A 27,453-nucleotide genomic window follows, 5' to 3' on the forward strand; every position below is an offset into this window, starting at 1 on the left:
TACTGTGTATCATCACTGCAGCCTCACCAGTGCTCTCCTACATCTAGTGCTGGTGCATTATACTGTATAATTACTGTGTGTCATCACTGCAGCCTCACCAGTGCTCTCCTACATCTAGTGCTGGTGACTTATACTGTATAATCATTGTGTATCATCACTGCAGCGTCACCAGTGCTCTCCTACATCTAGTGCTGGTGTGTTATACTTTATAATTACTGTGTATCATCACTGCAGCGTCACCAGCGCTCTCCTACATCTAGTGCTGGTGCGTTATACAGTATAATCATTGTGCATCATCACTGCAGCGTCACCAGTGCTCTCCTACATCTAGTGCTGGTGAGTTATACTTTATAATTATTGTGTATCATCACTGCAGCGTCACCAGTGCTCTCCTACATCTAGTGCTGGTGCGTTATACTGTATAATCATTGTGCATCATCACTGCAGCGACACAAGTGCTCTCCTACATCTAGTGCTGGTGCATTATACTGTATAATTACTGTGTATCATCACTGCAGCGTCACCAGTGCTCTCCTACATCTAGTGCTGGTACATTATACTGTATAATCATTGTGTATCATCACTGCAGCGTCACCAGTGCTCTCCTACATCTAGTGCTGGTGCGTTATACTGTATAATCATTGTGTATCATCACTGCAGCATCACCAGTGCTCTCCTACATCTAGTGCTGATGCATTATACTGTATAATTACTGTGTATCATCACTGCAGCCTCACCAGTGCTCTCCTACATCTAGTGCTGGTGCGTTATACTGTATTATTACTGTGTATCATCACTGCAGCGTCACCAACGCTCTCCTACATCTAGTGCTGGTGCGTTATACTGTATAATTACTGTGTGTCATCACTGCAGCCCCACCAGTGCTCTCCTACATCTAGTGCTGATGCATTATACTGTATAATCATTGTGTATCATCACTGCAGCCTCACCAGCGCTCTCCTACATCTAGTGCTGGTGATTATACTGTATAATCATTGTGTATCATCACTGCCACCTCACCAGCGCTCTCCTACATCTAGTGCTGATGCATTATACTGTATAATCATTGTATATCATCACTGCCGCCTCACCAGTGCTCTCCTACATCTAGTGCTGATGCATTATACTGTATAATCATTGTGTATCATCACTGCCGAATCACCAGCGCTCTCCTACATCTAGTGCTGGTGATTATACTGTATAATTACTGTGTATCATCACTGCAGCCTCACCAGTGCTCTCCTACATCTAGTGCTGGTGCATTATACTGTATAATTACTGGGTGTCATCACTGCAGCCTCACCAGTGCCCTCCTACATCTAGTGCTGGAGACTTATACTGTATAATCATTGTGTATCATCACTGCAGCGTCACCAGTGCTCTCCTACATCTAGTGCTGGTGTGTTATACTTTATAATTACTGTGTATCATCCCTGCAGCGTCACCAGCGCTCTCCTACATCTAGTGCTGGTGCGTTATACAGTATAATCATTGTGCATCATCACTGCAGCGTCACCAGTGCTCTCCTACATCTAGTGCTGGTGAGTTATACTTTATAATTATTGTGTATCATCACTGCAGCGTCACCAGTGCTCTCCTATATCTAGTGCTGGTGCGTTATACTGTATAATCATTGTGCATCATCACTGCAGCGACACCAGTGCTCTCCTACATCTAGTGCTGGTGCATTATACTGTATAATTACTCTGTATCATCACTGCAGCATCACCAGTGCTCTCCTACATCTAGTGCTGGTACATTATACTGTATAATCATTGTGTATCATCACTGCAGCGTCACCAGTGCTCTCCTACATCTAGTGCTGGTGTATTATACTGTATAATTACTGTGTATCATCACTGCAGCGTCACCAGTGCTCTCCTACATCTAGTGCTGGTGCTTTATACTGTATAATTACTGTGTATCATCACTGCAGCCTCACCAGTGCTCTCCTACATCTAGTGCTGGTGCGTTATACTGTATAATTACTGTGTATCATCACTGCAGCCTCACCAGTGCTCTCCTACATCTAGTGCTGATGCATTATACTGTATAATCATTGTGTATCATCACTGCCTCCTCACCAGCGCTCTCCTACATCTAGTGCTGGTGATTATACTGTATAATTACTGTGTATCATCACCGCAGCCTCACCAGTGCTCTCCTACATCTAGTGCTGGTGCATTATACTGTATAATTACTGTGTATCATCACTGCAGCCTCACCAGTGCTCTCCTACATCTAGTGCTGGTGAGTTATACTTTATAATTATTGTGTATCATCACTGCAGCGTCACCAGTGCTCTCCTACATCTAGTGCTGGTACATTATACTGTATAATCATTGTGTATCATCACTGCAGCGTCACCAGTGCTCTCCTACATCTAGTGCTGGTGCGTTATACTGTATAATCATTGTGTATCATCACTGCAGCATCTCCAGCGCTCTCCTACATCTAGTGCTGGTGATTATACTGTATAATCATTGTGTATCATCACTGCCTCCTCACCAGCGCTCTCCTACATCTAGTGATGATGCATTATACTGTATAATCATTGTGTATCATCACTGCCGCCTCACCAGTGGTCTCCTACATCTAGTGCTGATGCATTATACTGTATAATCATTGTGTATCATCACTGCCGCCTCACCAGCGCTCTCCTACATCTAGTGCTGGTGATTATACTTTATAATTACTGTGTATCATCACTGCAGCCTCACCAGTGCTCTCCTACATCTAGTGCTGGTGCATTATACTGTATAATTACTGTGTATCATCACTGCAGCCTCACCAGTGCTCTCCTACATCTAGTGCTGGTGCATTATACTGTATAATTACTGTGTGTCATCACTGCAGCGTCACCAGTGCTCTCCTACATCTAGTGCTGGTGCGTTATACTGTATAATCATTGTGCATCATCACTGCAGCGAAACCAGTGCTCTCCTACATCTAGTGCTGGTGCATTATACTGTATAATTACTGTGTATCATCACTGCAGCGTCACCAGTGCTCTCCTACATCTAGTGCTGGTACATTATACTGTATAATCATTGTGTATCATCACTGCAGCATCACCAGTGCTCTCCTACATCTAGTGCTGGTGCATTATACTGTATAATCATTGTGTATCATCACTACAGCATCACCAGTGCTCTCCTACATCTAGTGCTGATGCATTATACTGTATATTTACTGTGTATCATCACTGCAGCCTCACCAGTGCTCTCCTACATCTAGTGCTGGTGCATTATACTGTATAATTACTGTGTATCATCACTGCAGCGTCACCAATGCTCTCCTACATCTAGTGCTGGTGCGTTATACTGTATAATTACTGTGTGTCATCACTGCAGCCCCACCAGTGCTCTCCTACATCTAGTGCTGATGCATTATACTGTATAATCATTGTGTATCATCACTGCAGCCTCACCAGCGCTCTCCTACATCTAGTGCTGGTGATTATACTGTATAATCATTGTGTATCATCACTGCCGACTCACCAGCACTCTCCTACATCTAGTGCTGATGTATTATACTGTATAATCATTGTGTATCATCACTGCCGCCTCACCAGCGCTCTCCTACATCTAGTGCTGATGCATTATACTGTATAATCATTGTGTATCATCACTGCCGCCTCACCAGCGCTCTCCTACATCTAGTGCTGGTGATTATACTGTATAATTACTGTGTATCATCACTGCAGCCTCACCAGTGCTCTCCTACATCTAGTGCTGGTGCATTATACTGTATAATTACTGTGTATCATCACGGCAGCATCACCAGTGCTCTCCTACATCTAGTGCTGGTACATTATACTGTATAATCATTGTGTATCATCACTGCAGCGTCACCAGTGCTCTCCTACATCTAGTGCTGGTGCATTATACTGTATAGTTACTGTTTATCATCACTGCAGTCTCACCAGTGCTCTCCTACATCTAGTGCTGGTGCATTATACTGTATAATTACTGTGTATCATCACTGCAGCGTCACCAGTGCTCTCCTACATCTAGTGCTGGTGCTTTATACTGTATAATTACTGTGTATCATCACTGCAGCCTCACCAGTGCTCTCCTACATCTTGTGCTGGTGCGTTATACTGTATAATTACTGTGTATCATCACTGCAGCCTCACCAGTGCTCTCCTACATCTAGTGCTGATGCATTATACTGTATAATCATAGTGTATCATCACTGCCGCCTCACCAGCGCTCTCCTACATCTAGTGCTGGTGATTATACTGTATAATTACTGTGTATCATCACCGCAGCCTCACCAGTGCTCTCCTACATCTAGTGCTGGTGCATTATACTGTATAATTTCAGTGTATCATCACTGCAGCCTCACCAGTGCTCTCCTACATCTAGTGCTGGTGAGTTATACTTTATAATTATTGTGTATCATCACTACAGTGTCACTAGTGCTCTCCTACATCTAGTGCTGGTACATTATACTGTACAATCATTGTGTATCATCACTGCAGCGTCACCAGTGCTCTCCTACATCTAGTGCTGGTGCGTTATACTGTATAATCATTGTGTATCATCACTGCAGCATCACCAGCGCTCTCCTACATCTACTGCTGGTGATTATACTGTATAATCATTGTGTATCATCACTGCCTCCTCACCAGCGCTCTCCTACATCTAGTGCTGATGCATTATACTGTATAATCATTGTGTATCATCACTGCCGCCTCACCAGTGCTCTCCTACATCTAGTGCTGATGCATTATACTGTATAATCATTGTGTATCATCACTGCCGCCTCACCAGCGCTCTCCTACATCTAGTGCTGGTGATTATACTGTATAATTACTGTGTATCATCACTGCAGCCTCACCAGTGCTCTCCTACATCTAGTGCTGGTGCATTATACTGTATAATTACTGTGTATCATCACTGCAGCCTCACCAGTGCTCTCCTACATCTAGTGCTGGTGCATTATACTGTATAATTACTGTGTGTCATCACTGCAGCCTCACCAGTGCTCTCCTACATCTAGTGCTGGAGACTTATACAGTAAAATCATTGTGCATCATCACTGCAGCATCACCAGTGCTCTCCTACATCTAGTGCTGGTGAGTTATACTTTATAATTATTGTGTATCATCACTGCAGCATCACCAGTGCTCTCCTACATCTAGTGCTGGTGCGTTATACTGTATAATCATTGTGCATCATCACTGCAGCGACACCAGTGCTCTCCTACATCTAGTGCTGGTGCATTATACTGTATAATTACTGTGTATCATCACTGCAGCATCACCAGTGCTCTCCTACATCTAGTGCTGGTACATTATACTGTATAATCATTGTGTATCATCACTGCAGCGTCACCAGTGCTCTCCTACATCTAGTGCTGGGGCATTATACTGTATAATTACTGTGTATCATCACTGCAGTCTCACCAGTGCTCTCCTACATCTAGTGCTGGTGCATTATACTGTATAATTACTGTGTATCATCACTGCAGCCTCACCAGTGCTCTCCTACATCTAGTGCTGGTGCGTTATACAGTATAATCATTGTGTATCATCACTACAGCCTCACCAGCACTCTCCTACATCTAGTGCTGGTGATTATACTGTATAATCATTGTGTTTCATCACTGCAGCGTCACCAGTGCTCTCCTACATCTAGTGCTGGTGCGTTATACTGTATAATTACTGTGTATCATCACTGCAGCCTCACCAGTGCTCTCCTACATCTAGTGCTGTTGATTATACTGTGTAATTACTGTGTATCATCACTGCAGCCTCACCACCGCTCTCCTACATCTAGTGCTGGTGCGTTATACTGTATAATTACTGTGTATCATCACTGCAGCCTCACCAGTGCTCTCCTACATCTAGTGCTGGTGATTATACTGTATAATTATTGTGTATCATCACTGCAGTCTCATCAGTGCTCTCCTACATCTAGTGCTTGGGAGTTATACTGTATAATTACTGTGTATCATCACTGCAGCCTCACCAGTGCTCTCCTACATCTAGTGCTGGTGAGTTATACTGTATAATTACTGTGTATCATCACTGCAGCATCGCCAGCGCTCTCCTACATCTAGTGCTGGTGCGTTATACTGTATAATTACTGTGTATCATCACTGCAGCGTCACCAACGCTCTCCTACATCTAGTGCTGGTGCGTTATACTGTATAATTACTGTGTGTCATCACTGCAGCCCCACCAGTGCTCTCCTACATCTAGTGCTGATGCATTATACTGTATAATCATTGTGTATCATCACTGCAGCCTCACCAGCGCTCTCCTACATCTAGTGCTGGTGATTATACTGTATAATCATTGTGTATCATCACTGCCGCCTCACCAGCACTCTCCTACATCTAGTGCTGATGTATTATACTGTATAATCATTGTGTATCATCACTGCCGCCTCACCAGCGCTCTCCTACATCTAGTGCTGATGCATTATACTGTATAATCATTGTGTATCATCACTGCCGCCTCACCAGCGCTCTCCTACATCTAGTGCTGGTGATTATACTGTATAATTACTGTGTATCATCACTGCAGCCTCACCAGTGCTCTCCTACATCTAGTGCTGGTGCATTATACTGTATAATTACTGTGTATCATCACTGCAGCATCACCAGTGCTCTCCTACATCTAGTGCTGGTACATTATACTGTATAATCATTGTGTATCATCACTGCAGCATCACCAGTGCTCTCCTACATCTAGTGCTGGTGCATTATACTGTATAGTTACTGTTTATCATCACTGCAGTCTCACCAGTGCTCTCCTACATCTAGTGCTGGTGCATTATACTGTATAATTACTGTGTATCATCACTGCAGCGTCACCAGTGCTCTCCTACATCTAGTGCTGGTGCTTTATACTGTATAATTACTGTGTATCATCACTGCAGCCTCACCAGTGCTCTCCTACATCTTGTGCTGGTGCGTTATACTGTATAATTACTGTGTATCATCACTGCAGCCTCACCAGTGCTCTCCTACATCTAGTGCTGATGCATTATACTGTATAATCATTGTGTATCATCACTGCCGCCTCACCAGCGCTCTCCTACATCTAGTGCTGGTGATTATACTGTATAATTACTGTGTATCATCACCGCAGCCTCACCAGTGCTCTCCTACATCTAGTGCTGGTGCATTATACTGTATAATTTCAGTGTATCATCACTGCAGCCTCACCAGTGCTCTCCTACATCTAGTGCTGGTGAGTTATACTTTATAATTATTGTGTATCATCACTACAGCGTCACCAGTGCTCTCCAACATCTAGTGCTGGTACATTATACTGTACAATCATTGTGTATCATCACTGCAGCGTCACCAGTGCTCTCCTACATCTAGTGCTGGTGCGTTATACTGTATAATCATTGTGTATCATCACTGCAGCATCACCAGCGCTCTCCTACATCTACTGCTGGTGATTATACTGTATAATCATTGTGTATCATCACTGCCTCCTCACCAGCGCTCTCCTACATCTAGTGCTGATGCATTATACTGTATAATCATTGTGTATCATCACTGCCGCCTCACCAGTGCTCTCCTACATCTAGTGCTGATGCATTATACTGTATAATCATTGTGTATCATCACTGCCGCCTCACCAGCGCTCTCCTACATCTAGTGCTGGTGATTATACTGTATAATTACTGTGTATCATCACTGCAGCCTCACCAGTGCTCTCCTACATCTAGTGCTGGTGCATTATACTGTATAATTACTGTGTATCATCACTGCAGCCTCACCAGTGCTCTCCTACATCTAGTGCTGGTGCATTATACTGTATAATTACTGTGTGTCATCACTGCAGCCTCACCAGTGCTCTCCTACATCTAGTGCTGGAGACTTATACAGTAAAATCATTGTGCATCATCACTGCAGCATCACCAGTGCTCTCCTACATCTAGTGCTGGTGAGTTATACTTTATAATTATTGTGTATCATCACTGCAGCATCACCAGTGCTCTCCTACATCTAGTGCTGGTGCGTTATACTGTATAATCATTGTGCATCATCACTGCAGCGACACCAGTGCTCTCCTACATCTAGTGCTGGTGCATTATACTGTATAATTACTGTGTATCATCACTGCAGTCTCACCAGTGCTCTCCTACATCTAGTGCTGGTGCATTATACTGTATAATTACTGTGTATCATCACTGCAGCCTCACCAGTGCTCTCCTACATCTAGTGCTGGTGCGTTATACAGTATAATCATTGTGTATCATCACTACAGCCTCACCAGCACTCTCCTACATCTAGTGCTGGTGATTATACTGTATAATCATTGTGTTTCATCACTGCAGCGTCACCAGTGCTCTCCTACATCTAGTGCTGGTGCGTTATACTGTATAATTACTGTGTATCATCACTGCAGCCTCACCAGTGCTCTCCTACATCTAGTGCTGTTGATTATACTGTGTAATTACTGTGTATCATCACTGCAGCCTCACCACCGCTCTCCTACATCTAGTGCTGGTGCGTTATACTGTATAATTACTGTGTATCATCACTGCAGCCTCACCAGTGCTCTCCTACATCTAGTGCTGGTGATTATACTGTATAATTATTGTGTATCATCACTGCAGTCTCATCAGTGCTCTCCTACATCTAGTGCTTGGGAGTTATACTGTATAATTACTGTGTATCATCACTGCAGCCTCACCAGTGCTCTCCTACATCTAGTGCTGGTGAGTTATACTGTATAATTACTGTGTATCATCACTGCAGCATCGCCAGCGCTCTCCTACATCTAGTGCTGGTGATTATACTGTATAATTACTGTGTATCATCACTGCAGCCTCAGCAGTGCTCTCCTACATCGAGTGCTGGTGCGTTATACTGTATAATCATTGTGTATCATCACTGCAGCCTCACCAGTGCTCTCCTACATCGAGTGCTGGTGTGTTATACTGTATAATCATTGTGTATCATCACTGCAGCCTCACCAGTGCTCTCCTACATCTAGTGCTGGTGACTTATACTGTATAATCATTGTGTATCATCACTGCAGCATTGCCAGCGCTCTCCTACTTCTAGTGCTGGTGAGTTATACTGTATAATCATTGTGTATCATCACTACAACGTCACCAGTGCTCTCCTACATCTAGTGCTGGTGCGTTATACAGTATAATCATTGTGTATCATCACTGCAGCCTCACCAGTGCTCTCCATCATCTAGTGCTGGTGATTATACTGTATAATCATTGTGTATCATCACTGCAGCATCGCCAGCGCTCTCCTACATCTAGTGCTGGTGAGTTATACTGTATAATCATTGTGTACCATCACTTCAGCGTCACCAGTGCTCTCCTACATCTAGTGCTGGTGCGTTATACAGTATAATCATTGTGTATCATAACTGCAGCCTCACCAGTGCTCTCCTACATCTAGGGCTGGTGAGTTATACTGTATAATTACTGTATATCATCACTGCAGCATCGCCAGTGCTCTCCTACATCTAGTGCTGGTGAGTTATACTGTATAATTACTGTGTATCATCACTGCAGCCTCACCAGTGCTCTCCTACATCTAGTGCTGGTCCGTTATACTGTATAATTACTGTGTATCATCACTGCAGCCTCACCAGTGCTCTCCTACATCTAGTGCTGGTGATTATACTATATAATCATTGTGTACTATCACTGCAGTTTCATCAGAGCTCTCCTACATCTAGTGCTGGGGAGTTATACTGTATAATTACTGTGTATCATCACTCCAGCCTCACCAGTGCTCTCCTACATCTAGTGCTGGTGAGTTATACTGTATAATTATTGTGTATCATCACTGCAGCCTCACCAGTGCTCTCCTACACGTAGTGCTGGTGATTATACTGTACAATCATTGTGTATCATCACTGCAGCCTCACCAGTGCTCTTCTACATCAAGTGCTGGTGAGTTATACTATATAATTATTGTGTATCATCACTGCATCCTCACCAGCGCTCTCCTACACCTAGTGCTGGTGAGTTATACTGTATAATTATTGTGTATCATCACTGCAGCCTCACCAGTGCTCTCCTACATCTAGTGCTGGTGCTTTATACTGTATAATTACTGTGTATCATCACTGCAGCCTCACCAGCACTCTCCTAAACCTAGTGCTGGTGAGTTATACTGTATAATTTTTGTGTATCATCACTGCAGACTCATCAGCGCTCTCCTACATCTAGTGCTGGTGAGTTATACTGTATAATTACTGTGTATCATCACTGCAGCCCCACCAGTGCTCTCCTACATCTAGTGCTGATGCATTATACTGTATAATCATTGTGTATCATCACTGCAGCCTCATCAGCGCTCTCCTACATCTAGTGCTGGTGATTATACTGTATAATTACTGTGTATCATCACTGCAGCCTTACCAGTGCTCTCCTACATCTATTGCTGATGCATTATACTGTATAATCATTGTGTATCATCACTGCAGCCTCACCAGTGCTCTCCTACATCTAGTGCTGGTGCATTATACTGTATAATTACTGTGTGTCATCACTGCAGCCTCACCAGTGCTCTCCTACATCTAGTGCTGGTGACTTATACTGTATAATCATTGTGTATCATCACTGCAGCGTCACCAGTGCTCTCCTACATCTAGTGCTGGTGTGTTATACTTTATAATTACTGTGTATCATCACTGCAGCGTCACCAGCGCTCTCCTACATCTAGTGCTGGTGCGTTATACTGTATAATCATTGTGCATCATCACTGCAGCGTCACCAGTGCTCTCCTACATCTAGTGCTGGTGAGTTATACTTTATAATTATTGTGTATCATCACTGCAGCGTCACCAGTGCTCTCCTACATCTAGTGCTGGTGCGTTATACTGTATAATCATTGTGCATCATCACTGCAGCGACACAAGTGCTCTCCTACATCTAGTGCTGGTGCATTATACTGTATAATTACTGTGTATCATCACTGCAGCGTCACCAGTGCTCTCCTACATCTAGTGCTGGTACATTATACTGTATAATCATTGTGTATCATCACTGCAGCGTCACCAGTGCTCTCCTACATCTAGTGCTGGTGCGTTATACTGTATAATCATTGTGTATCATCACTGCAGCATCACCAGTGCTCTCCTACATCTAGTGCTGATGCATTATACTGTATAATTACTGTGTATCATCACTGCAGCCTCACCAGTGCTCTCCTACATCTAGTGCTGGTGCGTTATACTGTATAATTACTGTGTATCATCACTGCAGCGTCACCAACGCTCTCCTACATCTAGTGCTGGTGCGTTATACTGTATAATTACTGTGTGTCATCACTGCAGCCCCACCAGTGCTCTCCTACATCTAGTGCTGATGCATTATACTGTATAATCATTGTGTATCATCACTGCAGCCTCACCAGCGCTCTCCTACATCTAGTGCTGGTGATTATACTGTATAATCATTGTGTATCATCACTGCCACCTCACCAGTGCTCTCCTACATCTAGTGCTGATGCATTATACTGTATAATCATTGTGTATCATCACTGCCGCCTCACCAGTGCTCTCCTACATCTAGTGCTGATGCATTATACTGTATAATCATTGTGTATCATCACTGCCGCCTCACCAGCACTCTCCTACATCTAGTGCTGGTGATTATACTGTATAATTACTGTGTATCATCACTGCAGCCTCACCAGTGCTCTCCTACATCTAGTGCTGGTGCATTATACTGTATAATTACTGTGTATCATCACTGCAGCCTCACCAGTGCTCTCCTACATCTAGTGCTGGTGCATTATACTGTATAATTACTGGGTGTCATCACTGCAGCCTCACCAGTGCTCTCCTACATCTAGTGCTGGAGACTTATACTGTATAATCATTGTGTATCATCACTGCAGCGTCACCAGTGCTCTCCTACATCTAGTGCTGGTGTGTTATACTTTATAATTACTGTGTATCATCCCTGCAGCGTCACCAGCGCTCTCCTACATCTAGTGCTGGTGCGTTATACAGTATAATCATTGTGCATCATCACTGCAGCGTCACCAGTGCTCTCCTACATCTAGTGCTGGTGAGTTATACTTTATAATTATTGTGTATCATCACTGCAGCATCACCAGTGCTCTCCTATATCTAGTGCTGGTGCGTTATACTGTATAATCATTGTGCATCATCACTGCAGCGACACCAGTGCTCTCCTACATCTAGTGCTGGTGCATTATACTGTATAATTACTCTGTATCATCACTGCAGCATCACCAGTGCTCTCCTACATCTAGTGCTGGTACATTATACTGTATAATCATTGTGTATCATCACTGCAGCGTCACCAGTGCTCTCCTACATCTAGTGCTGGTGCATTATACTGTATAATTACTGTGTATCATCACTGCAGCGTCACCAGTGCTCTCCTACATCTAGTGCTGGTGCTTTATACTGTATAATTACTGTGTATCATCACTGCAGCCTCACCAGTGCTCTCCTACATCTAGTGCTGGTGCGTTATACTGTATAATTACTGTGTATCATCACTGCAGCCTCACCAGTGCTCTCCTACATCTAGTGCTGATGCATTATACTGTATAATCATTGTGTATCATCACTGCCGCCTCACCAGCGCTCTCCTACATCTAGTGCTGGTGATTATACTGTATAATTACTGTGTATCATCACCGCAGCCTCACCAGTGCTCTCCTACATCTAGTGCTGGTGCATTATACTGTATAATTACTGTGTATCATCACTGCAGCCTCACCAGTGCTCTCCTACATCTAGTGCTGGTGAGTTATACTTTATAATTATTGTGTATCATCACTGCAGCGTCACCAGTGCCCTCCTACATCTAGTGCTGGTACATTATACTGTATAATCATTGTGTATCATCACTGCAGCGTCACCAGTGCTCTCCTACATCTAGTGCTGGTGCGTTATACTGTATAATCATTGTGTATCATCACTGCAGCATCTCCAGCGCTCTCCTACATCTAGTGCTGGTGATTATACTGTATAATCATTGTGTATCATCACTGCCTCCTCACCAGCGCTCTCCTACATCTAGTGCTGATTCATTATACTGTATAATCATTGTGTATCATCACTGCCGCCTCACCAGTGCTCTCCTACATCTAGTGCTGATGCATTATACTGTATAATCATTGTGTATCATCACTGCCGCCTCACCAGCGCTCTCCTACATCTAGTGCTGGTGATTATACTGTATAATTACTGTGTATCATCACTGCAGCCTCACCAGTGCTCTCCTACATCTAGTGCTGGTGCATTATACTGTATAATTACTGTGTATCATCACTGCAGCCTCACCAGTGCTCTCCTACATCTAGTGCTGGTGCATTATACTGTATAATTACTGTGTGTCATCACTGCAGCGTCTCCAGTGCTCTCCTACATCTAGTGCTGGTGCGTTATACTGTATAATCATTGTGCATCATCACTGCAGCGAAACCAGTGCTCTCCTACATCTAGTGCTGGTGCATTATACTGTATAATTACTGTGTATCATCACTGCAGCGTCACCAGTGCTCTCCTACATCTCGTGCTGGTACATTATACTGTATAATCATTGTGTATCATCACTGCAGCATCACCAGTGCTCTCCTACATCTAGTGCTGGTGCGTTATACTGTATAATCATTGTGTATCATCACTACAGCATCACCAGTGCTCTCCTACATCTAGTGCTGATGCATTATACTGTATAATTACTGTGTATCATCACTGCAGCCTCACCAGTGCTCTCCTACATCTAGTGCTGGTGCGTTATACTGTATAATTACTGTGTATCATCACTGCAGCGTCACCAACGCTCTCCTACATCTAGTGCTGGTGCGTTATACTGTATAATTACTGTGTGTCATCACTGCAGCCCCACCAGTGCTCTCCTACATCTAGTGCTGATGAATTATACTGTATAATCATTGTGTATCATCACTGCAGCCTCACCAGCGCTCTCCTACATCTAGTGCTGGTGATTATACTGTATAATCATTGTGTATCATCACTGCCGCCTCACCAGCGCTCTCCTACATCTAGTGCTGATGTATTATACTGTATAATCATTGTGTATCATCACTGCCGCCTCACCAGCGCTCTCCTACATCTAGTGCTGATGCATTATACTGTATAATCATTGTGTATCATCACTGCCGCCTCACCAGCGCTCTCCTACATCTAGTGCTGGTGATTATACTGTATAATTACTGTGTATCATCACTGCAGCCTCACCAGTGCTCTCCTACATCTAGTGCTGGTGCATTATACTGTATAATTACTGTGTATCATCACTGCAGCATTACCAGTGCTCTCCTACATCTAGTGCTGGTACATTATACTGTATAATCATTGTGTATCATCACTGCAGCATCACCAGTGCTCTCCTACATCTAGTGCTGGTGCATTATACTGTATAGTTACTGTTTATCATCACTGCAGTCTCACCAGTGCTCTCCTACATCTAGTGCTGGTGCATTATACTGTATAATTACTGTGTATCATCACTGCAGCGTCACCAGTGCTCTCCTACATCTAGTGCTGGTGCTTTATACTGTATAATTACTGTGTATCATCACTGCAGCCTCACCAGTGCTCTCCTACATCTTGTGCTGGTGCGTTATACTGTATAATTACTGTGTATCATCACTGCAGCCTCACCAGTGCTCTCCTACATCTAGTGCTGATGCATTATACTGTATAATCATTGTGTATCATCACTGCCGCCTCACCAGCGCTCTCCTACATCTAGTGCTGGTGATTATACTGTATAATTACTGTGTATCATCACCGCAGCCTCACCAGTGCTCTCCTACATCTAGTGCTGGTGCATTATACTGTATAATTTCAGTGTATCATCACTGCAGCCTCACCAGTGCTCTCCTACATCTAGTGCTGTTGATTATACTGTGTAATTACTGTGTATCATCACTGCAGCCTCACCACCGCTCTCCTACATCTAGTGCTGGTGCGTTATACGGTATAATTACTGTGTATCATCACTGCAGCCTCACCAGTGCTCTCCTACATCTAGTGCTGGTGATTAAACTGTATAATTATTGTGTATCATCACTGCAGTCTCATCAGTGCTCTCCTACATCTAGTGCTTGGGAGTTATACTGTATAATTACTGTGTATCATCACTGCAGCCTCACCAGTGCTCTCCTACATCTAGTGCTGGTGAGTTATACTGTATAATTACTGTGTATCATCACTGCAGCATCGCCAGCGCTCTCCTACATCTAGTGCTGGTGATTATACTGTATAATTACTGTGTATCATCACTGCAGCCTCAGCAGTGCTCTCCTACATCGAGTGCTGGTGCGTTATACTGTATAATCATTGTGTATCATCACTGCAGCCTCACCAGTGCTCTCCTACATCGAGTGCTGGTGTGTTATACTGTATAATCATTGTGTATCATCACTGCAGCCTCACCAGTGCTCTCCTACATCTAGTGCTGGTGACTTATACTGTATAATCATTGTGTATCATCACTGCAGCATTGCCAGCGCTCTCCTACTTCTAGTGCTGGTGAGTTATACTGTATAATCATTGTGTATCATCACTACAACGTCACCAGTGCTCTCCTACATCTAGTGCTGGTGCGTTATACAGTATAATCATTGTGTATCATCACTGCAGCCTCAACAGTGCTCTCCATCATCTAGTGCTGGTGATTATACTGTATAATCATTGTGTATCATCACTGCAGCATCGCCAGCGCTCTCCTACATCTAGTGCTGGTGAGTTATACTGTATAATCATTGTGTACCATCACTTCAGCGTCACCAGTGCTCTCCTACATCTAGTGCTGGTGCGTTATACAGTATAATCATTGTGTATCATCACTGCAGCCTCACCAGTGCTCTCCTACATCTAGGGCTGGTGAGTTATACTGTATAATTACTGTATATCATCACTGCAGCATCGCCAGTGCTCTCCTACATCTAGTGCTGGTGAGTTATACTGTATAATTACTGTGTATCATCACTGCAGCCTCACCAGTGCTCTCCTACATCTAGTGCTGGTGCGTTATACTGTATAATTACTGTGTATCATCACTGCAGCCTCACCAGTGCTCTCCTACATCTAGTGCTGGTGATTATACTATATAATCATTGTGTATCATCACTGCAGTCTCATCAGAGCTCTCCTACATCTAGTGCTGGGGAGTTATACTGTATAATTACTGTGTATCATCACTGCAGCCTCACCAGTGCTCTCCTACATCTAGTGCTGGTGATTATACTGTATAATCATTGTGTATCATCACTGCAGCCTCACCAGTGCTCTTCTACATCAAGTGCTGGTGAGTTATACTGTATAATTATTGTGTATCATCACTGCATCCTCACCAGCGCTCTCCTACACCTAGTGCTGGTGAGTTATACTGTATAATTATTGTGTATCATCACTGCAGCCTCACCAGTGCTCTCCTACATCTTGTACTGGTGAGTTATACTGTATAATTACTGTGTATCATCACTGCAGCCTCACCAGCACTCTCCTAAACCTAGTGCTGGTGAGTTATACTGTATAATTTTTGTGTATCATCACTGCAGCCTCACCAGCGCTCTCCTACATCTAGTGCTGGTGAGTTATACTGTATAATTACTGTGTATCATCACTGCAGCCCCACCAGTGCTCTCCTACATCTAGTGCTGATGCATTATACTGTATAATCATTGTGTATCATCACTGCAGCCTCATCAGCGCTCTCCTACATCTAGTGCTGGTGATTATACTTTATAATTACTGTGTATCATCACTGCAGCCTCACCAGTGCTCTCCTACATCTAGTGCTGGTGCATTATACTGTATAATTACTGTGTATCATCACTGCAGCCTCACCAGTGCTCTCCTACATCTAGTGCTGGTGCATTATACTGTATAATTACTGTGTGTCATCACTGCAGCCTCACCAGTGCTCTCCTACATCTAGTGCTGGAGACTTATACTGTATAATTACTGTGTGTCATCACTGCAGCCTCACCAGTGCTCTCCTACATCTAGTGCTGGAGACTTATACTGTATAATCATTGTGTATCATCACTGCAGCATCACCAGTGCTCTCCTACATCTAGTGCTGGTGTGTTATACTTTATAATTACTGTGTATCATCACTGCAGCGTCACCAGCGCTCTCCTACATCTAGTGCTGGTGCGTTATACAGTAAAATCATTGTGCATCATCACTGCAGCATCACCAGTGCTCTCCTACATCTAGTGCTGGTGAGTTATACTTTATAATTATTGTGTATCATCACTGCAGCATCACCAGTGCTCTCCTACATCTAGTGCTGGTGCGTTATACTGTATAATCATTGTGCATCATCACTGCAGCGACACCAGTGCTCTCCTACATCTAGTGCTGGTGCATTATACTGTATAATTACTGTGTATCATCACTGCAGCATCACCAGTGCTCTCCTACATCTAGTGCTGGTATATTATACTGTATAATCATTGTGTATCATCACTGCAGCGTCACCAGTGCTCTCCTACATCTAGTGCTGGGGCATTATACTGTATAATTACTGTGTATCATCACTGCAGTCTCATCAGAGCTCTCCTACATCTAGTGCTGGGGAGTTATACTGTATAATTATTGTGTATCATCACTGCAGCCTCACCAGTGCTCTCCTACACCTAGTGCTGGTGATTATACTGTATAATCATTGTGTATCATCACTGCAGCCTCACCAGTGCTCTTCTACATCAAGTGCTGGTGAGTTATACTGTATAATTATTGTGTATCATCACTGCATCCTCACCAGCGCTCTCCTACACCTAGTGCTGGTGAGTTATACTGTATAATTATTGTGTATCATCACTGCAGCCTCACCAGTGCTCTCCTACATCTTGTACTGGTGAGTTATACTGTATAATTACTGTGTATCATCACTGCAGCCTCACCAGCACTCTCCTAAACCTAGTGCTGGTGAGTTATACTGTATAATTTTTGTGTATCATCACTGCAGCCTCACCAGCGCTCTCCTACATCTAGTGCTGGTGAGTTATACTGTATAATTACTGTGTATCATCACTGCAGCCCCACCAGTGCTCTCCTACATCTAGTGCTGATGCATTATACTGTATAATCATTGTGTATCATCACTGCAGCCTCATCAGCGCTCTCCTACATCTAGTGCTGGTGATTATACTGTATAATTACTGTGTATCATCACTGCAGCCTTACCAGTGCTCTCCTACATCTATTGCTGATGCATTATACTGTATAATCATTGTGTATCATCACTGCCGCCTCACCAGCGCTCTCCTACATCTAGTGCTGGTGATTATACTGTATAATTACTGTGTATCATCACTGCAGCCTCACCAGTGCTCTCCTACATCTAGTGCTGGAGACTTATACTGTATAATTACTGTGTGTCATCACTGCAGCCTCACCAGTGCTCTCCTACATCTAGTGCTGGAGACTTATACTGTATAATCATTGTGTATCATCACTGCAGCATCACCAGTGCTCTCCTACATCTAGTGCTGGTGTGTTATACTTTATAATTACTGTGTATCATCACTGCAGCGTCACCAGCGCTCTCCTACATCTAGTGCTGGTGCGTTATACAGTAAAATCATTGTGCATCATCACTGCAGCATCACCAGTGCTCTCCTACATCTAGTGCTGGTGAGTTATACTTTATAATTATTGTGTATCATCACTGCAGCATCACCAGTGCTCTCCTACATCTAGTGCTGGTGCGTTATACTGTATAATCATTGTGCATCATCACTGCAGCGACACCAGTGCTCTCCTACATCTAGTGCTGGTGCATTATACTGTATAATTACTGTGTATCATCACTGCAGCATCACCAGTGCTCTCCTACATCTAGTGCTGGTACATTTTACTGTATAATCATTGTGTATCATCACTGCAGCGTCACCAGTGCTCTCCTACATCTAGTGCTGGGGCATTATACTGTATAATTACTGTGTATCATCACTGCAGTCTCACCAGTGCTCTCCTACATCTAGTGCTGGTGCATTATACTGTATAATTACTGTGTATCATCACTGCAGCCTCACCAGTGCTCTCCTACATCTAGTGCTGGTGCGTTATACAGTATAATCATTGTGTATCATCACTACAGCCTCACCAGCACTCTCCTACATCTAGTGCTGGTGATTATACTGTATAATCATTGTGTTTCATCACTGCAGCGTCACCAGTGCTCTCCTACATCTAGTGCTGGTGCGTTATACTGTATAATTACTGTGTATCATCACTGCAGCCTCACCAGTGCTCTCCTACATCTAGTGTTGTTGATTATACTGTGTAATTACTGTGTATCATCACTGCAGCCTCACCACCACTCTCCTACATCTACTGCTGGTGCGTTATACTGTATAATTACTGTGTATCATCACTGCAGCCTCACCAGTGCTCTCCTACATCTAGTGCTGGTGATTATACTGTATAATTATTGTGTATCATCACTGCAGTCTCATCAGTGCTCTCCTACATCTAGTGCTTGGGAGTTATACTGTATAATTACTGTGTATCATCACTGCAGCCTCACCAGTGCTCTCCTACATCTAGTGCTGGTGAGTTATACTGTATAATTACTGTGTATCATCACTGCAGCATCGCCAGCGCTCACCTACATCTAGTGCTGGTGATTATACTGTATAATTACTGTGTATCATCACTGCAGCCTCAGCAGTGCTCTCCTACATCGAGTGCTGGTGCGTTATACTGTATAATCATTGTGTATCATCACTGCAGCCTCACCAGTGCTCTCCTACATCGAGTGCTGGTGTGTTATACTGTATAATCATTGTGTATCATCACTGCAGCCTCACCAGTGCTCTCCTACATCTAGTGCTGGTGACTTATACTGTATAATCATTGTGTATCATCACTGCAGCATTGCCAGCGCTCTCCTACTTCTAGTGCTGGTGAGTTATACTGTATAATCATTGTGTATCATCACTACAACGTCACCAGTGCTCTCCTACATCTAGTGCTGGTGCGTTATACAGTATAATCATTGTGTATCATCACTGCAGCCTCACCAGTGCTCTCCATCATCTAGTGCTGGTGATTATACTGTATAATCATTGTGTATCATCACTGCAGCATCGCCAGCGCTCTCCTACATCTAGTGCTGGTGAGTTATACTGTATAATCATTGTGTACCATCACTTCAGCGTCACCAGTGCTCTCCTACATCTAGTGCTGGGGAGTTATACTGTATAATTACTGTGTATCATCACTGCAGCCTCACCAGTGCTCTCCTACATCTAGTGCTGGTGAGTTATACTGTATAATTATTGTGTATCATCACTGCAGCCTCACCAGTGCTCTCCTACACCTAGTGCTGGTGATTATACTGTATAATCATTGTGTATCATCACTGCAGCCTCACCAGTGCTCTTCTACATCAAGTGCTGGTGAGTTATACTGTATAATTATTGTGTATCATCACTGCATCCTCACCAGCGCTCTCCTACACCTAGTGCTGGTGAGTTATACTGTATAATTATTGTGTATCATCACTGCAGCCTCACCAGTGCTCTCCTACATCTTGTACTGGTGAGTTATACTGTATAATTACTGTGTATCATCACTGCAGCCTCACCAGTGCTCTCATAAACCTAGTGCTGGTGAGTTATACTGTATAATTTTTGTGTATCATCACTGCAGCCTCACCAGCGCTCTCCTACATCTAGTGCTGGTGAGTTATACTGTATAATTACTGTGTATCATCACTGCAGCCCCACCAATGCTCTCCTACATCTAGTGCTGATGCATTATACTGTATAATCATTGTGTATCATCACTGCAGCCTCATCAGCGCTCTCCTACATCTAGTGCTGGTGATTATACTGTATAATTACTGTGTATCATCACTGCAGCCTTACCAGTGCTCTCCTACATCTATTGCTGATGCATTATACTGTATAATCATTGTGTATCATCACTGCCGCCTCACCAGCGCTCTCCTACATCTAGTGCTGGTGATTATACTGTATAATTACTGTGTATCATCACTGCAGCCTCACCAGTGCTCTCCTACATCTAGTGCTGGTGCATTATACTGTATAATTACTGTGTATCATCACTGCAGCCTCACCAGTGCTCTCCTACATCTAGTGCTGGTGCATTATACTGTATAATTACTGTGTGTCATCACTGCAGCCTCACCAGTGCTCTCCAACATCTAGTGCTGGTGACTTATACTGTATAATCATTGTGTATCATCACTGCAGCATCACCAGTGCTCTCCTACATCTAGTGCTGGTGTGTTATACTTTATAATTACTGTGTATCATCACTGCAGCGTCACCAGCGCTCTCCTACATCTAGTGCTGGTGCGTTATACAGTATAATCATTGTGCATCATCACTGCAGCGTCACCAGTGCTCTCCTACATCTAGTGCTGGTGAGGTATACTTTATAATTATTGTGTATCATCACTGCAGCGTCACCAGTGCTCTCCTACATCTAGTGCTGGTGCGTTATACTGTATAATCATTGTGCATCATCACTGCAGCGACACAAGTGCTCTCCTACATCTAGTGCTGGTGCATTATACTGTATAATTACTGTGTATCATCACTGCAGCGTCACCAGTGCTCTCCTACATCTAGTGCTGGTACATTATACTGTATAATCATTGTGTAACATCACTGCAGCGTCACCAGTGCTCTCCTACATCTAGTGCTGGTGCGTTATACTGTATAATCATTGTGTATCATCACTGCAGCATCACCAGTGCTCTCCTACATCTAGTGCTGATGCATTATACTGTATAATTACTGTGTATCATCACTGCAGCCTCACCAGTGCTCTCCTACATCTAGTGCTGGTGTGTTATACTGTATAATTACTGTGTATCATCACTGCAGCGTCACCAACGCTCTCCTACATCTAGTGCTGGTGCGTTATACTGTATAATTACTGTGTGTTATCACTGCAGCCCCACCAGTGCTCTCCTACATCTAGTGCTGATGCATTATACTGTATAATCATTGTGTATCATCACTGCAGCCTCACCAGCGCTCTCCTACATCTAGTGCTGGTGATTATACTGTATAATCATTGTGTATCATCACTGCCACCTCACCAGCGCTCTCCTACATCTAGTGCTGATGCATTATACTGTATAATCATTGTGTATCATCACTGCCGCCTCACCAGTGCTCTCCTACATCTAGTGCTGATGCATTATACTGTATAATCATTGTGTATCATCACTGCCGCCTCACCAGCGCTCTCCTACATCTAGTGCTGGTGATTATACTGTATAATTACTGTGTATCATCACTGCAGCCTCAACAGTGCTCTCCTACATCTAGTGCTGGTGCATTATACTGTATAATTACTGTGTATCATCACTGCAGCCTCACCAGTGCTCTCCTACATCTAGTGCTGGTGCATTATACTGTATAATTACTGGGTGTCATCACTGCAGCCTCACCAGTGCTCTCCTACATCTAGTGCTGGAGACTTATACTGTATAATCATTGTGTATCATCACTGCAGCGTCACCAGTGCTCTCCTACATCTAGTGCTGGTGTGTTATACTTTATAATTACTGTGTATCATCCCTGCAGCGTCACCAGCGCTCTCCTACATCTAGTGCTGGTGCGTTATACAGTATAATCATTGTGCATCATCACTGCAGCGTCACCAGTGCTCTCCTACATCTAGTGCTGGTGAGTTATACTTTATAATTATTGTGTATCATCACTGCAGCGTCACCAGTGCTCTCCTATATCTAGTGCTGGTGCGTTATACTGTATAATCATTGTGCATCATCACTGCAGCGACACCAGTGCTCTCCTACATCTAGTGCTGGTGCATTATACTGTATAATTACTCTGTATCATCACTGCAGCATCACCAGTGCTCTCCTACATCTAGTGCTGGTACATTATACTGTATAATCATTGTGTATCATCACTGCAGCGTCACCAGTGCTCTCCTACATCTAGTGCTGGTGCATTATACTGTATAATTACTGTGTATCATCACTGCAGCGTCACCAGTGCTCTCCTACATCTAGTGATGGTGCTTTATACTGTATAATTACTGTGTATCATCACTGCAGCCTCACCAGTGCTCTCCTACATCTAGTGCTGGTGCGTTATACTGTATAATTACTGTGTATCATCACTGCAGTCTCACCAGTGCTCTCCTACATCTAGTGCTGATGCATTATACTGTATAATCATTGTGTATCATCACTGCCGCCTCACCAGCGCTCTCCTACATCTAGTGCTGGTGATTATACTGTATAATTACTGTGTATCATCATCGCAGCCTCACCAGTGCTCTCCTACATCTAGTGCTGGTGCATTATACTGTATAATTACTGTGTATCATCACTGCAGCCTCACCAGTGCTCTCCTACATCTAGTGCTGGTGAGTTATACTTTATAATTATTGTGTATCATCACTGCAGCGTCACCAGTGCTCTCCTACATCTAGTGCTGGTACATTATACTGTATAATCATTGTGTATCATCACTGCAGCGTCACCAGTGCTCTCCTACATCTAGTGCTGGTGCGTTATACTGTATAATCATTGTGTATCATCACTGCAGCATCTCCAGCGCTCTCCTACATCTAGTGCTGGTGATTATACTGTATAATCATTGTGTATCATCACTGCCTCCTCACCAGCGCTCTCCTACATCTAGTGCTGATGCATTATACTGTATAATCATTGTGTATCATCACTGCCGCCTCACCAGTGCTCTCCTACATCTAGTGCTGATGCATTATACTGTATAATCATTGTGTATCATCACTGCCGCCTCACCAGCGCTCTCCTACATCTAGTGCTGGTGATTATACTGTATAATTACTGTGTATCATCACTGCAGCCTCACCAGTGCTCTCCTACATCTAGTGCTGGTGCATTATACTGTATAATTACTGTGTATCATCACTGCAGCCTCACCAGTGCTCTCCTACATCTAGTGCTGGTGCATTATACTGTATAATTACTGTGTGTCATCACTGCAGCGTCACCAGTGCTCTCCTACATCTAGTGCTGGTGCGTTATACTGTATAATCATTGTGCATCATCACTGCAGCGAAACCAGTGCTCTCCTACATCTAGTGCTGGTGCATTATACTGTATAATTACTGTGTATCATCACTGCAGCGTCACCAGTGCTCTCCTACATCTAGTGCTGGTACATTATACTGTATAATCATTGTGTATCATCACTGCAGCATCACCAGTGCTCTCCTACATCTAGTGCTGGTGCGTTATACTGTATAATCATTGTGTATCATCACTACAGCATCACCAGTGCTCTCCTACATCTAGTGCTGATGCATTATACTGTATAATTACTGTGTATCATCACTGCAGCCTCACCAGTGCTCTCCTACATCTAGTGCTGGTGCGTTATACTGTATAATTACTGTGTATCATCACTGCAGCGTCACCAACGCTCTCCTACATCTAGTGCTGGTGCGTTATACTGTATAATTACTGTGTGTCATCACTGCAGCCCCACCAGTGCTCTCCTACATCTAGTGCTGATGCATTATACTGTATAATCATTGTGTATCATCACTGCAGCCTCACCAGCGCTCTCCTACATCTAGTGCTGGTGATTATACTGTATAATCATTGTGTATCATCACTGCCGCCTCACCAGTGCTCTCCTACATCTAGTGCTGATGTATTATACTGTATAATCATTGTGTATCATCACTGCCGCCTCACCAGCGCTCTCCTACATCTAGTGCTGATGCATTATACTGTATAATCATTGTGTATCATCACTGCCGCCTCACCAGCGCTCTCCTACATCTAGTGCTGGTGATTATACTGTATAATTACTGTGTATCATCACTGCAGCCTCACCAGTGCTCTCCTACATCTAGTGCTGGTGCATTATACTGTATAATTACTGTGTATCATCACTGCAGCATCACCAGTGCTCTCCTACATCTAGTGCTGGTACATTATACTGTATAATCATTGTGTATCATCACTGCAGCGTCACCAGTGCTCTCCTACATCTAGTGCTGGTGCATTATACTGTATAGTTACTGTTTATCATCACTGCAGTCTCACCAGTGCTCTCCTACATCTAGTGCTGGTGCATTATACTGTATAATTACTGTGTATCATCACTGCAGCGTCACCAGTGCTCTCCTACATCTAGTGCTGGTGCTTTATACTGTATAATTACTGTGTATCATCACTGCAGCCTCACCAGTGCTCTCCTACATCTTGTGCTGGTGCGTTATACTGTATAATTACTGTGTATCATCACTGCAGCCTCACCAGTGCTCTCCTACATCTAGTGCTGATGCATTATACTGTATAATCATTGTGTATCATCACTGCCGCCTCACCAGCGCTCTCCTACATCTAGTGCTGGTGATTATACTGTATAATTACTGTGTATCATCACCGCAGCCTCACCAGTGCTCTCCTACATCTAGTGCTGGTGCATTATACTGTATAATTTCAGTGTATCATCACTGCAGCCTCACCAGTGCTCTCCTACATCTAGTGCTGGTGAGTTATACTTTATAATTATTGTGTATCATCACTACAGCGTCACCAGTGCTCTCCTACATCTAGTGCTGGTACATTATACTGTACAATCATTGTGTATCATCACTGCAGCGTCACCAGTGCTCTCCTACATCTAGTGCTGGTGCGTTATACTGTATAATCATTGTGTATCATCACTGCAGCATCACCAGCGCTCTCCTACATCTACTGCTGGTGATTATACTGTATAATCATTGTGTATCATCACTGCCGCCTCACCAGCGCTCTCCTACATCTAGTGCTGGTGATTATACTGTATAATTACTGTGTATCATCACCGCAGCCTCACCAGTGCTCTCCTACATCTAGTGCTGGTGCATTATACTGTATAATTTCAGTGTATCATCACTGCAGCCTCACCAGTGCTCTCCTACATCTAGTGCTGGTGAGTTATACTTTATAATTATTGTGTATCATCACTACAGCGTCACCAGTGCTCTCCTACATCTAGTGCTGGTACATTATACTGTACAATCATTGTGTATCATCACTGCAGCGTCACCAGTGCTCTCCTACATCTAGTGCTGGTGCGTTATACTGTATAATCATTGTGTATCATCACTGCAGCATCACCAGCGCTCTCCTACATCTACTGCTGGTGATTATACTGTATAATCATTGTGTATCATCACTGCCTCCTCACCAGCGCTCTCCTACATCTAGTGCTGATGCATTATACTGTATAATCATTGTGTATCATCACTGCTGCCTCACCAGTGCTCTCCTACATCTAGTGCTGATGCATTATACTGTATAATCATTGTGTATCATCACTGCCGCCTCACCAGCGCTCTCCTACATCTAGTGCTGGTGATTATACTGTATAATTACTGTGTATCATCACTGCAGCCTCACCAGTGCTCTCCTACATCTAGTGCTGGTGCATTATACTGTAGAATTACTGTGTATCATCACTGCAGCCTCACCAGTGCTCTCCTACATCTAGTGCTCGTGCATTATACTGTATAATTACTGTGTGTCATCACTGCAGCCTCACCAGTGCTCTCCTACATCTAGTGCTGGAGACTTATACTGTATAATCATTGTGTATCATCACTGCAGCGTCACCAGTGCTCTCCTACATCTAGTGCTGGTGTGTTATACTTTATAATTACTGTGTATCATCACTGCAGCGTCACCAGCGCTCTCCTACATCTAGTGCTGGTGCGTTATACAGTAAAATCATTGTGCATCATCACTGCAGCATCACCAGTGCTCTCCTACATCTAGTGCTGGTGAGTTATACTTTATAATTATTGTGTATCATCACTGCAGCATCACCAGTGCTCTCCTACATCTAGTGCTGGTGCGTTATACTGTATAATCATTGTGCATCATCACTGCAGCGACACCAGTGCTCTCCTACATCTAGTGCTGGTGCATTATACTGTATAATTACTGTGTATCATCACTGCAGCATCACCAGTGCTCTCCTACATCTAGAGCTGGTACATTATACTGTATAATCATTGTGTATCATCACTGCAGCGTCACCAGTGCTCTCCTACATCTAGTGCTGGGGCATTATACTGTATAATTACTGTGTATCATCACTGCAGTCTCACCAGTGCTCTCCTACATCTAGTGCTGGTGCATTATACTGTATAATTACTGTGTATCATCACTGCAGCGTCACCAGTGCTCTCCTACATCTAGTGCTGGTGCTTTATACTGTATAATTACTGTGCATCATCACTGCATCATCACCAGTGCTCTCCTACATCTAGTGCTGGTGCATTATACTGTATAATTACTTTGTATCATCACTGTAGCCTCACCAGTGCTCTCCTACATCTAGTGCTGGTGCGTTATACTGTATAATTACTGTGTATCATCACTGAAGCCTCACCAGTGCTCTCCTACATCTAGTGCTGATGCATTATACTGTATAATCATTGTGTATCATCACTGCCGCCTCACCATCGCTCTTCTA

Source organism: Taudactylus pleione, unplaced genomic scaffold (assembly GCF_031769625.1).
Source record: "Taudactylus pleione unplaced genomic scaffold, aTauple2 ptg000742l, whole genome shotgun sequence".
Lineage (NCBI taxonomy): Eukaryota > Metazoa > Chordata > Amphibia > Anura > Myobatrachidae > Taudactylus > Taudactylus pleione.